Raw genomic sequence first — 13,333 nt, 5'->3', positions numbered from 1 at the left:
CAGATTTTGTCATCTCACTTACATGAAAAGTCACGCAGACATTTTAATTTACTACATTTTTGATGCTGATAGAATCCTGAAACAGGTATAACTTTATAGGCATGGTAAAGTCCTCCTGTAGTCAATTTTATACCTCAAAACTCATCTTTGATCACCAAAATTACATATTTAAATATTTTTTCCTTGGAAAAAAAAAATTCCTGCCTTAAAACAGCTTGAATGTAACTCTACACCCTTGCCTCATTTAATTCTCATTATGCTGACATTTCAGTTCTGAGCTGCAGGTTCGGTGGTTGGTGAAGTCTACTGTGACAAAGCTGAGTCAGTAGATTCAAAGCCATCATCAAAAAAACAGAACAGGCAATAGTCAAACCAGGATGGGCAAACCCAACAATCAGTTCGTAGTCAAACAGGATGGGGTTGGCAACAGAATTTTGGGAAATAGCGTTCTAGTGAAGTGGATAAGAGAGGCAGCGACTTACAGTAGCTGTGGAGACAATTAAGATTCTGCTGTAAAACAGCCCTAAAAGACTCAGGTCAGTTCAGATCAATAACATTGTGACTGACCGTCATCAATAATCAATTTGAAACTAGGTCAATTCAGCTGTAAACAGTTCTACAAAAGACAGCAATGTAGTTATTCAGTTCATTGTTGATTAAATTCAGTTCAGATACCAGTGTCGATGTTGCAAGAATTAGAAGAATGCAATTTGAAGATGAGAACGATTTTTAAGGTAAGACATGTCCACTCATAATAGTAAGCATGTTATTGTTGCATAAACTTTACATTGTAGCAACTAGTCAAACTGGTGCCAGACTAAAATGTACGATATGAAATGAGATTGGAGTAAAAACATGAAGCCTAATGCTAAATTTATATACATGTATGACACGAGGATGTTTTTATGTTCGATAATAAAACACAGCATGATATAAAAGTAGGCTAGTGTGAGTGTTTACTCTAATATGGTGAATATTATAATGTTTAGACATTAACTGTGTTTACTGTTAAATACTGTGTTTGTGGATATCTGCTCAAACGTAGATATGTATAATGTGGTAACAATAATGTTTCATAGTTTGGAGCGGCTCGATCACTTCAGTATGCTCTCTGCATGCGCTGTGAGTTTGAGTCACTTGCGCCGTGCGTTTGAAAATCAAAACGTGCCAAACATTAGGCTTCATGTTTTTACTTGCTCCAATCTCATTTCATAACGTCATAACGAATGGAAAAAATTGAAGTAACATATGATAATCCATAGGCCATATTTTTCTCTAGTGCAGTGTTACTGAAGTGTTCATTTTTAATGATTTATAGGCTGCATGCTAGGCTATTGTTATTATTATTTTATGCTGCCCTTTATGTATTGTCACGTTTTGGGTTTGTTCATGTCATGTTTCCATGTCTGTCATGTGATTCCCTGTTAGTCATGTGATCCTGCCATGTGTTCCCTTGTCTGATGTGTCATGTTGTCATTGGTTCATTGTTCACAGGTGTCCCTTGTCTTGTCATTAGTCTGTGCATTTAAGCCCTCATGTTTGCCATGTGTCTTTGTCAAGTACTGTTTTCTGTTGTTGTGTAAGTTCATGTCTTTCTTTTTGTTTTCATGCCACGCCATGTTTTTGTTTCATGTTTTTTATTTGTAATAAACTGCACTTGGGTTCTTTACAACTTGCCTCCAGTGGATCACTTTACAGAATACTTGACCATTTACTATGAACTCAGCAGTTGCCCTCCTTTGTCTTCGTCAAGACAACCTCACTATTGAGGATTATGTGGCAGAGTTTTGTGAACTCTCTCACCTGTTGGACTTTAATGATGTGGTCCTCAAGGACATTTTTAGGGCGGGTTTGAATGAGCCTATTTGCTCCCAGCTGCCTGGGGGGAAAATTCATTGGTCTCTGGCACAATACATGGACTATACTTACAAATTTTAAATCAATATATTGTTTTATTTGAATGAGTTGTCAGGATGATTTTCACAGTTTCTAAGCAAATATTCTAGGCTACATGATACATTTTTCAAAAGTCTTCAGTAATCAGTATGGGTTTCATGACCTTATTTCAGTGACAATTTTGTTTTTGTTTTTTCACAAACCACGCAAACTTTTACATGCTGCTGACATATTATTGTAGCAGAGTTTGTGCAAAAGTTAATCTCATGGATTTTTCTATGTAATGATTTCAATGTAATGCATCTAGCTTAAAGGAGAACTCCGGTCAATTTTAACATTGAGCTCATTTTTTTGTAAATTTGGAGTGCTGTCAGTACAGAGAACAACGACAAAAATCGGTGTTGCCTACACCGTGTTATCCTCTTTTTAAAATTTGCACCCTGTTGACTTCAATGGCTGTATTTACATCCTGTTTTCGGTTTAAGTCCACAGTAGTCGATTGTCGAGTTTGGGCGCATGATCATACGTACTAAACCTATGCGCGTGAACTCGACAATTGGCTACTGTGGACTTAAACCGAAAACAGGATGTAAATACAGGTATGAGCGCTGGCTGAAATAACATCATTTTTATTCATATCTTGCACATCTACTGCAGTCAGATTCAACGCGTGTTGACTCTGAAGGAATCACTCACATGGCTGTGCACTTGTAATGACACATCAAGGATGTTAAGAGGCTAAAAGCAGGTTTAAAACTTGCCCCATTGAAGTCAACAGGGTGCAAATTTTAAAAAGAGGATAACACAGTGTAGGCAACACCGATTTTTGTCGTTGTTCTCTGTACTGACAGCACTCCAAATGTACAAAAAAATTAGCTCAATGTTAAAATTGACCGGAGTTCTCCTTTAAAGGGCAATGAGAAAACAAGCGCAAACAGAACTAGAGTGCTACACAAGAGCTAAATGCTTTCTGACATACATCAGAGCACACAAACTATTTCTGAACTTGCAAAGCAGGTTAAAGGCAGAACAACATCATCAGACAGTTTTCATCAGGTTTGGGGGGTGAATTAGGCCCACAGATATGTAACAGTGGCCTTACCGAACTGGCACCAATCATTGCTTAGGATGCTTTCACACTGGCAGTTTAGTTCGGAACGGGGCACGGTTCGCATGAATAATCGCTAATGTGAACGCTGCCATGCGGACCCGGGTGCGCACTGGGGTACCAAACCCGAGACTACCTGGAGGAGGTTCGTATGAATGTGAAAGAAACACAAACTTGGGTGCGCACTTGTTCAAGAAGTAAAGTAACCTGCACTTGCGTTTTAGCTGATTATAATGTATTTAGTTAAATAAAACACATGTAAGGGATGATATTTACCTTGGATATGAGCCAGAGTGAGTCTGCAGTGTATTCGCGCATAGCATGTGGAATCAGGGCAACAAATGAATGGAAATCCACTTTCTCCTCAAAAGAGTCCGTTTGCAAGCAGCAGAAAGCCACCTTATGCGACACACACACACACACACAGTAAATATGTGTTGTTTACTCAGCTGTGCATTATAGCACCAAATGAATAAAAAACAATATATTGACCTGCGTTATGTTTTCTATCATGCAGCATGCATCTTTGCAATGACGTAAGATGCACGCAAACGCACCAGGGTTCGATAGAATCAAGTTGAGTGTGAAACCAGACCAACACTCGGAACAATCTCGCTCAGGCTCGGACCGCAACAAACGAGCCCAGTGTGAAAGCACCCTTAGACAACCAAACACAACACAGAGAGTTTTTAAAATATCTGCCCAATTTGAGGAATACTGTACCTTGGTGTAATTCATGAAACAGTTCCTGCTCAAAGCAGGATTCTAAAATACAGAATTTTGTAACTGTTGTTATGTTTGTCAAATCCAGCCGTCTCCTTTACCGCCTCAATGACCTTCATAAAGTTGCTTGGTTTTATTGCATCCTAGAGATTGGATTGAGGACTTTCTGCTCAAAGTCTGTAAGAAACGTCCAAGTTGGCGGGTTTTTTGACGTATATAGTCATGCTTTGATGCATCATGACCATGTTTGCTGTAAAGAAACTCTGCAAACCGTAGCAGGCAAACGTCGTTGCGAACAATTCCTGAAATCTCGTCATCATGCATACGACTTAACATTTTAACCACGCCATCTTCAGTGCTAGAGCACGCAGATTTTACCACTGCTGCAAGGCCAAGAACTCGCTTTCTGCCATGATGTTCATTGTCTCCTGGTTTGGAGGAGCACCTCTTCATGTGTCTTCACAACTCGGGCCGTAAAAACATCCCCTTGCAGTGGATACAGTACTCATAATTTTTGTAGTCACCTTTAGCCTTTCGCTTCACTTTGAGTGAACCAGATCGATTCTTTAGAACCTCATTGTTGTGCATGAAGTTTCCCCTATTCCTAAGTTTCTCAAGCAATTCCTTCCTAGTTTTTGACCTGACAGGGAGACTAAGAGCCTTTGCAATGTCACTGTCCTCCTTTATGTGTGTTCTGAAATGTCGTGCTATTTTGAAAACTGGCTTTTGGCAAACAAAGCAAAAATTTTGCCCTCTGCTTGAAACAGCAGTTTTGTCTTCTGAAGTTTTATCAGTTGAAGTTTTATCTGTTGATTTTTCAATAGTGTTGACTGGTGTTATAGTGTCAATAGGGCTGGGACAACGCGTCGACGTCATCGATGAAAAAAAATTAAATAAATACGTCGACGCAAAGTATGCGCGTCGATTCGTCAGACCCAAAACAAAGTGTGCCGGAGAGTAGTAGCAACACGAGTGGCTCCTCAGACTTTCAGAAGTGCAAGGCGGCACGCACTTGTTCCTCTAAAGTATGGAAATTTGTTAATTTAAAAGGAAACAATTCCGTGATATCATATGTCGTCTTTGCAAAATGGAGATGGCCTTCCATTCTAGCACCACGGCAATGCACCAGCACCTGAAGAGGCGCCACCCGGAAGCAGTAAGTTTTTTTTTCCAACTCCCCACTTTGCACTTGATGTTGGAGTAACGTTAGGCTATAATAAGTTGTCGAGGTGTAAAAATAAATAAAACACACGTGCAAATTAATTAATGTAATGAGGGACATTAATTGGGAGAGAGAGAGAGGCGCGGGCGCGATCGAAAAGTCGCAAAGTGTTTAATTATATTTGTGTGTGTGTGTGGCGCGGGCGCGATCGAATATTGGAAACATAAAAACATACTCCGTCATTTTGTTTATATAGGACATCATTCAAACTGCAGTGTTTAAGTTACTGTTAATTCAAATTAATTCATGCCGTGACTGCGCAAGTGACTGTCAGGCTTCTGGGTGGATGAAGTAGGAGACGAACACGAAGATTATGAATTCCAAGGTTTTAATTCTCAATATTAAACAAATACAAACAAAAGGGAGCGTGTGCTCAGAACAAAGATAACCTAACATTAAACATTGACCGACAAGTGAAGAGTGAAAACCAGGAACTTAAATACACACAGATGAACACAAGACAGGTGATGCAGATAATGATGATGATCCGGTGGGTAATGAAGGGAGTGAGTTCAGGTGTGGAAACAAGGAGGATTCTGGGAACTGTAGTGCAGACAGGACGATGACAGACAGTGAATGTGACATTACTCCCCCCTCCCGGTAGGCGCGTCCTCGCGCCGTAGAAAGACCAAAGGGGTGGGAGGGTGGGCGCCCTGGAGGCTGACGGGGAAGACAAGGCAAGGGAGACAAGGCAAGAAGCCTCCAGGGCGGAGCAGACTGTGGGTGTGGTCACGGTGGAGCAGGCTGTGGGCGTGGCCAGGACGGAGACGACCCCTCGGGCGGCCACGGCGGTGAGGACCCTTCGGGTGGCCACGGCGGAGAGGACCCTTCGGGTGGCCACGGCGGTGATGTCCCCTCAGGCGACCACGGCAGTGAGGACCCTTCGGGTGGCCATGGCGGTCCGGACCCTTCGGGTGGCCAAGGCGGAGAAGACCCTTCAGGTGGCCACGGCGGTGAAGACCCTTCAGGTGGCCATGGCGGAGAAGACCCTTCAGGTGGCCATGGCGGAGAAGACCCTTCAGGTGGCCATGGCGGAGAAGACCCTTCAGGTGGCCACGGCGGTGAAGACCCTTCAGGTGGCCATGGCGGAGAAGACCCTTCAGGTGGCCATGGCGGAGAAGACCCTTCAGGTGGCCACGGCGGTGAAGACCCTTCAGGTGGCCATGGCGGAGAAGACCCTTCAGGTGGCCATGGCCCCTCGAGTGGCCAGGACGGAGCCCTATGGCCCCCCCCCAAAAAATACTTGGGAAAAGTCCCGGGTACCAGAGAGGGCTCGGTGCTGGGCAGATCCAGCGACGAGGGCTCGGTGCTGGGCAGATCCAGCGACGAGGGCTCGGTGCTGGGCAGATCCAGCGACGAGGGCTCGGTGCTGGGCAGATCCAGCGACGAGGGCTCGGTGCTGGGCAGATCCAGCGACGAGGGCTCGGTGCTGGGCAGATTCAGCGACGAGGGCTCTGTGCTGGGCAGATCCAGCGGTGAGGGCTTTGTGCTGGGCAGATCCAGCGATGAAGAGGGCTCTGAGCTGGGCAGGACCAGCGGCGAAGAGGGCTCTGAGCTGGGCAGGACCAGCGGCGAAGAAGGCTCTGAGCTGGGCAGGACCAGCGGCGAAGAAGGCTCTGAGCTGGGCAGGACCAGCGGCGAAGAGGGCTCTGAGCTAGGCGAAACCAGTGGCGAAGAGGGCTCTGAGCTGGACAGGACCAGCGGCGAAGAAGGCTCTGAGCTGGGCGGAACCAGCGGCGAAGAAGGCTCTGAGCTGGGCAGGACCAGTGGCGAAGAAGGCTCTGAGCTGGGCAGGACCAGCGGCGAAGAAGGCTCTGAGCTGGGCAGGACCAGCGGCGAAGAAGGCTCTGAGCTGGGCAGGACCAGCGGCGAAGAAGGCTCTGAGCTGGGCAGGACCAGCGGCGAAGAAGGCTCTGAGCTGGGCAGGACCAGCGGCGAAGAAGGCTCTGAGCTGGGCGGAACCAGCGGCGAAGAGGGCTCTGAACTGGGCGGAACCAGCGGTGAAGGGTCTCTGCTGGACGGAACCAGCTGTGAAGAAGGCTCTGTGCTGGACGGGACCAGCGGTGAAGGCTTTGAGCTGGACGGAACCAGCGGCGAAGGGAGCTTCAAGGTCGACGGAATAAAAGAAAACAAAAGCTCTGCGGGCATGACGCTGTCTGTCACAGGCGCAGCGGGCATAACGCTCACAGTCTCAGGGGCGGCGGGCATGACGCATACTGCCTTGGCTTCGGCAGATCTGGCGTGAAGTGCAGGCTCGGCTGGACTGGCGTGAAGTGCAGGCTTGGTTGGGCTGATGAGAGGAGGGAGATCAGAGAAGTCATCCCTGGAGATAGGTTCGATTGTGCGGGTATATCGCCCATATCCTCCCCTGTGACCTCCACGGATACCCCGGAACACAGCTTGGCGGGTTCCCACAAAGGCCTGCCTCCATATCTCCATCTTTTCCTTTATGGTCGGTCAATCTGTCAGGCTTCTGGGTGGATGAAGTAGGAGACGAACACGAAGATTATGAATTCCAAGGTTTTAATTCTCAATATTAAACAAATACAAACAAAAGGGAGCGTGTGCTCAGAACAAAGATAACCTAACATTAAACATTGACCGACAAGTGAAGAGTGAAAACCAGGAACTTAAATACACACACAGATGAACACAAGACAGGTGATGCAGATAATGATGATGATCCGGTGGGTAATGAAGGGAGTTATGGTGCGTTCAAGTCCTCCTGGGAAGTTCGTACGTACGAGGTGGGAAGTCGTGCTTATAACGGCATGTGCGTTCAAGTCACTTTCGTCGGAGCAAAATGGCGAAGTACTTTCTCTTAAATAATTACACAAAAATACAGTAAGGTTCTTAAACTCTTGTTCTAGAAAATGAAGAACAAAGAAATGTGCATCAGGTATACTTTGTATTTTTATGTTTTTAATTAATTTATGAAGCCACTGCCAACACATCATTACATGTTGCATTGTTATATTATAATACTATCATATTCTGTGTTGGCGATTAGCTAACTGCGCTGTAAATAGAAAAGCCTGACAATATCACAGCTAAATACCTTTACGTATTGTGTATTCCGCCATGTTAATCACTGACACGCCCCCAACTCGTACAGATCGGAGCTTAGAGAAAATCCCGAGCTCCCCACTGGTATTTACGACATTGTGGTGGCGTTCAAGTGCGTTCAACTCGTAAATACGATCTATACGAGATGACTTGAACGCACCATGAGTTCAGGTGTGGAAACAAGGAGGATTCTGGGAACTGTAGTGCAGACAGGACGATGACAGACAGTGAATGTGACAGTGACATTTATGTTACACACATAGGATTTGATTAGCCTACTTGTTGATATTTAATCAATGGGCATAGCCTGTAGGCTGAGGTGGATACATAGAAAAATCGTATATTGTTCTTTGTTGGTTTATTATTATATTTATTTTAATGTGTGTGTGTGTGTGTGTACTTTATGTTTTCAGGGATAAGAAGAATAGTGTGGAAAATTACTTTCGCAAGAAAAATACAACCAGGAGGCTGCCATACTTACTGAGAGCGTCTTATCAATGATTGTTAAAGACATAACAAGAGCAATAAACATATATTGCAATGTTAAGGAATTCATGTTTTTTTTCATTCAGATATGTAAATCAACATGTATAAATTGCTATTAGTCAATTAATGGGGAGATAATCGATAATCGAATCAAATCGAAATCGAATCGGACTGGAAAAAATAATCGGAAGATTAATCGATGCAGCGAAAAAAATAATCGCTAGATTAATCGTTTAAAAAATAATCGTTTATCCCAGACCTAAGTGTCATCAGATAGTGATATATGCATGGGGGTTATCTGAATCTGTATCTGATTCAGAGTCTAGAATGTATTCTGGATCTTGTTCCTCATCAGAATCTCCACTTGTGTCAGTTTCCTCCTGATTTAAAATACAAGGAAAACAAAACATAAGGTATGTGTATCTTTGTAATTGTGAAATTTAGTAACATTTTCCAAGTTAAAAAAACAAATGAAAACAAAACCAGCAATTGACAATAAATTAACAATGTTTTCCTTGAGTTTGGTGAGTTTGATCTTGTTCAAAAGGCAAACAATTTCAAAAACGAGAATCAGGTACATCCTTTTATATAAAGCACAACAACAAGGTGAATCCCTTGTAACCTCAAACAAGGCTAGATGCTGACTGACTGTGATTTAAATGACAGTCCCACCCAATACTTTATGCATAATTATGCTTAATTCTATCATCGTTACTCAAGATGTTCCAAGCCTGTATGAATTTCTTTACTTAACACAAAGGATGATATTTTGAAGAATGTTTGTAGCTAAACAGTTCTATGGCACTGTTGACTTCCAATTTATGGAAAGTCAATGATGCCCCAGAACAGTTTGGTTGCAAACATTCTTCAAAATATCCATGTGTTTAGCAGAACAGAGAATTAAAACAAAACAACTTGAGGGTGATTAAATGACAATATTAATTTTTAGGAGGAATATCCCTTTAAGAATACAACAATATAGTAATTAAGATCATTTTACTTTACAGAAAACTTTCATTTTATAGGAAAAATGCAACCTATAAATATAAATCATTAGAAAGTAACACTTCAGTACACTACAATAGAGAAAAACATAGATTATTATGTTTACTTTAAATGTCATATTTTTACCCAAAATAGGGTGGTGTGAGCATTATTGAGTGCTATAAACACATTGTCTGTTTAATTCATGCTGGAAGCCGGAGGGCGCCCTTGCACAGAAAGTCAGAATATACAACAACAGCTGTTGCTGAATAAAAAGAAGATAGAAACACTTTGACTGTGTTCCTTAAGCCATTTCAGATATTTTCATAAGAATAAAGTTTATATATGATTTTCTATTCATGTGTTTATATATGATATTTAAATTGAATTAGTTAATTATTGATAATAAACTGGGACTTATAATGTCAAGAGTATCTATTAAAATGAGAGGATGGACAACATCCAATGAACATAAGGTGGGCTTCTTTTTTGGAGAGTTTGTACCAGATAACTGTGAGGCACTGGTAAATTCAAATAAATATGATAAAACTGGTATGGGCTGAGAGAAAATTTTCACAAGCTGTAGGAGGTATCAGGATAGAGATTAGGCATTGATTTATAACATTTTTGGACTATGTGCATTTTTTTTTTTTTTTTTTTTTGCAATATCTGAAAAGTATTTTGCTTTTGCAGTCTTAACAGATTTTTGATAATCAATCATACAATCTCGCACATTGTAAGAGATTTGTAATTTGTCCCTGTTCCAGTTTCTTTCCATTTTCCTCCCATTTCCTTCCAGCAGCCCGAGTTTCATCATTAAGCCATTTTAAAAAGGGGCAACAACATCCAGGATATCTGAACACACCATATTAAACATACTAACTCATCAAGATGGGGTCTATCCACCTTATTCCTGACGAGCCTACTGCATTTAGATTTTTTTCAAATCATAAGTTTTCCCTACAAATAAAGCTGATCCTTCAGCTTGACTGAATGAGCTGTCAATTTTCCTTAATGATTTATTTTCAGACATCATGAGAATAACGTAACATTTGTTGTTTTAACGTGACGTTATAAGAAGAATATCTGCTTGTACGGAGGAACCGGCTGGATCGGTCGGGAGCACCTTCTAGTGCTTCAACAGACCGCCCAGGGGGATCAAGGGTACCACAGACATAGCCTACTCAGGGTGAGGCAGCGTGGTAGAGAACTGGGACACGGCTCGAAGGACCCGAAGGTGGCCCGAAGCCGGTTCTGAGTGTATGGTGCAACACTTACCTGTCTCTACATGACAGCAGAGAGTGCGTGAGAAGTTGTGACCGGGTGGAGAGGTCGGTTGCAGTGCGGAGCTCACCCATGAGCTCACGGTCTGGGCTACCCTCGTGCATGTTCATGAGTGCTTGGGCCTGGTGGAACTGAAGCAGCGCCATGGCATGCAGAGAAGAAGCGGCTTACCCACAGGCTTTGTAAGCCTTGCCCATAAGGATGGACGAGAACTTACAGGCCTTAGAGGGGAGACGAGGATCCCCATTCCATGAGCTAGCGGTCGCCGGACACAGTTGCATCGTGACACAGATGATTTACAGAGAAAATGATTTACAGAGTTTTCGTCTCGGTTGAGATCCGTGTGAAGCAGAATGCAGGACCTGCAAAGCTGGCACGTACGTGTCATTGTCAGATAAAGGTGCTAGCGACCTAGAAGCCCACACAAGGAAAGTATACAAGAGAACATCAGGAGGACTGAAATATTTTTTTACTGAAATAGTGTAGTAGATTTTTTACACTATACAGTTTTTATCACACTGAAACGATTTTGGAAACATTATTTGAAGGTAAAAAATCCTACTTAGTGTTGCTTTAAATAAGATATTACTCAAACTGAGTGTATTGATCATTTTGTTTTTTAATAAAAAATAAATTTTATTTAATAAAAAAGAAGAGTTTGTCCATGTCCCTTGAATGGTTGTCCACCCTGTCGTATTGCAGAATCTGCCCCTTTAAGAAAAGGCCATCACCATTAGTGACATCAGCACAACAGTTTTTTTTATCTCTTCAGTGGCGGGAATTTCAACTGCTGAGGTGAGTAGCTGCTGACTTTTCAACTGATAAAGTTTCTTCATATGAGTTTGCTTGTTTTGCTAAAGCTTAACATGCTGCAGATTGATTTTAGTGAAAATTACTTGTGCAAATACAGCCAAGAAATTCAAGCAGTCCACTTTTGAGGATCGCACCAACAGGCAACTCTCCATACAGGGGTACTTTACACTGCTGAAGACCAGTCACCTCTCGCCTTCTGCTCCATTTCTCCAAGTCGGCGACATGACCCTACAGCTATTTGGGCCCACCTTGACCCAGCACTTGGTATGATAAGGCAAAGGTTCCCTGAAGTAAAAAAAACTTCACTTCTTCAGTGACGGGCCAGCCACTCAATATCGGCAGAAAGGGAACATCTACCTACTTTCCACAAAACCATATAAACTAGAATTTGAAAATATCAACTGGAATTACTTTGAGGCAGGACATGGCAAGGGGGCACCAGATGGTGTTGGTTGGAGCATTGAAGAGATCAGCAGACAGAGCCATCAGACATGGAGAGGACATCCCCAATGCATTAATCCTTTATGAAAGACTGAAATATACCAATTCTTCAGTGGAGTTATTTTACATAAGTGAAGAAGATGTTGAATCAAAGCCAGAGGTAAGAAAATAACCTACATTTTTACAACTTTTTACAATGTTCAAACTTTTTACATTTATCAACGTAATATACACGTATTTATTGTATGTATCTGCTGAAAGAAAATTCAGAGTATGTATATATACAAAATTAATTGTGGATAAAATGAACAGAGCCAGGATTCAAAGTATTGGTTGTAGAACAGCTTAGATACATCATACATACAACATTATTGTTCAAATTATTATAAGTCATTGAATTCTCAAGTTCATACCATCTCTCTTCTCATCACATATCAGATACCTGCCATTGCTCCAATAAAAGGAACAATGAGGGTGCATCAGGTGCTAAGTGTGTCACCAGGCAAACTGAAATACTGGGACATCATATGTCTCTGCAAGAGAGAGACAGGTATGTTGGATTGTCCCTGTTACCAGTTAATGGAGGCAACTGTAAGTGAAGAACATAACCATGCCCCTGCATTTGATGGTACAACTGAAACCAGATGGTGTCCACAATTCATTGAGGCGAAACACATTAGAGAATGGTGTGTGTGGTGAATTATGAAGACGAAGCCTATCCTGGCATTATCATTAAAGTGGAGGAGCACACCATTATGGTTAAGTGCATGCACCGGAATGGGATAAATTAATTCTTCTGGCCTAGTCCCAGAGAAGATATTACCTGGTATGCAGACCAACAGATTATCTGTCTGATCACAGAGCCACAAGCTCTCAATAAACGCTCTGTACAGATAGACAAGGCTTCATGGAGGTATATCGAAGAGCAGTTTAGATGAACAGGAATTTGTTCTTTAAAATGACTTATTGCTCGTGTTATTGTTTGTGAATGTATATCCAGATTTATTTTCAGAAGTGTGTTTCTCTGTTATGTGGTGTTTACATTAGGTTTTTAGTTAATGTAAAACCCAATAGAACCACACTGGAGTACATTCAGGCAAGGGTCAACTGAAAGATCGAATCGTGTTCTGTAAACTAATGTATTTTTTTCTCTCTAAATGTCTGGGGCATGTTGTTACATGTGTTGTAAATATTACAAATTGACAAAATGTATTTACTTCAAAATTATTGGCCACAAATAAAAAAACAAATTGTTACCTTTAATGGATTAAAAGGATTTTTTTTTAACTCCCTGCCCTTTTCATCTCAAC

The sequence above is a fragment of the Squalius cephalus genome, assembly GCF_949319135.1.
Source record: "Squalius cephalus genome assembly, chromosome: 4".
Taxonomy (NCBI): Eukaryota; Metazoa; Chordata; class Actinopteri; order Cypriniformes; family Leuciscidae; genus Squalius; species Squalius cephalus.
Note: the sequence above shows the minus strand (reverse complement) of the source record.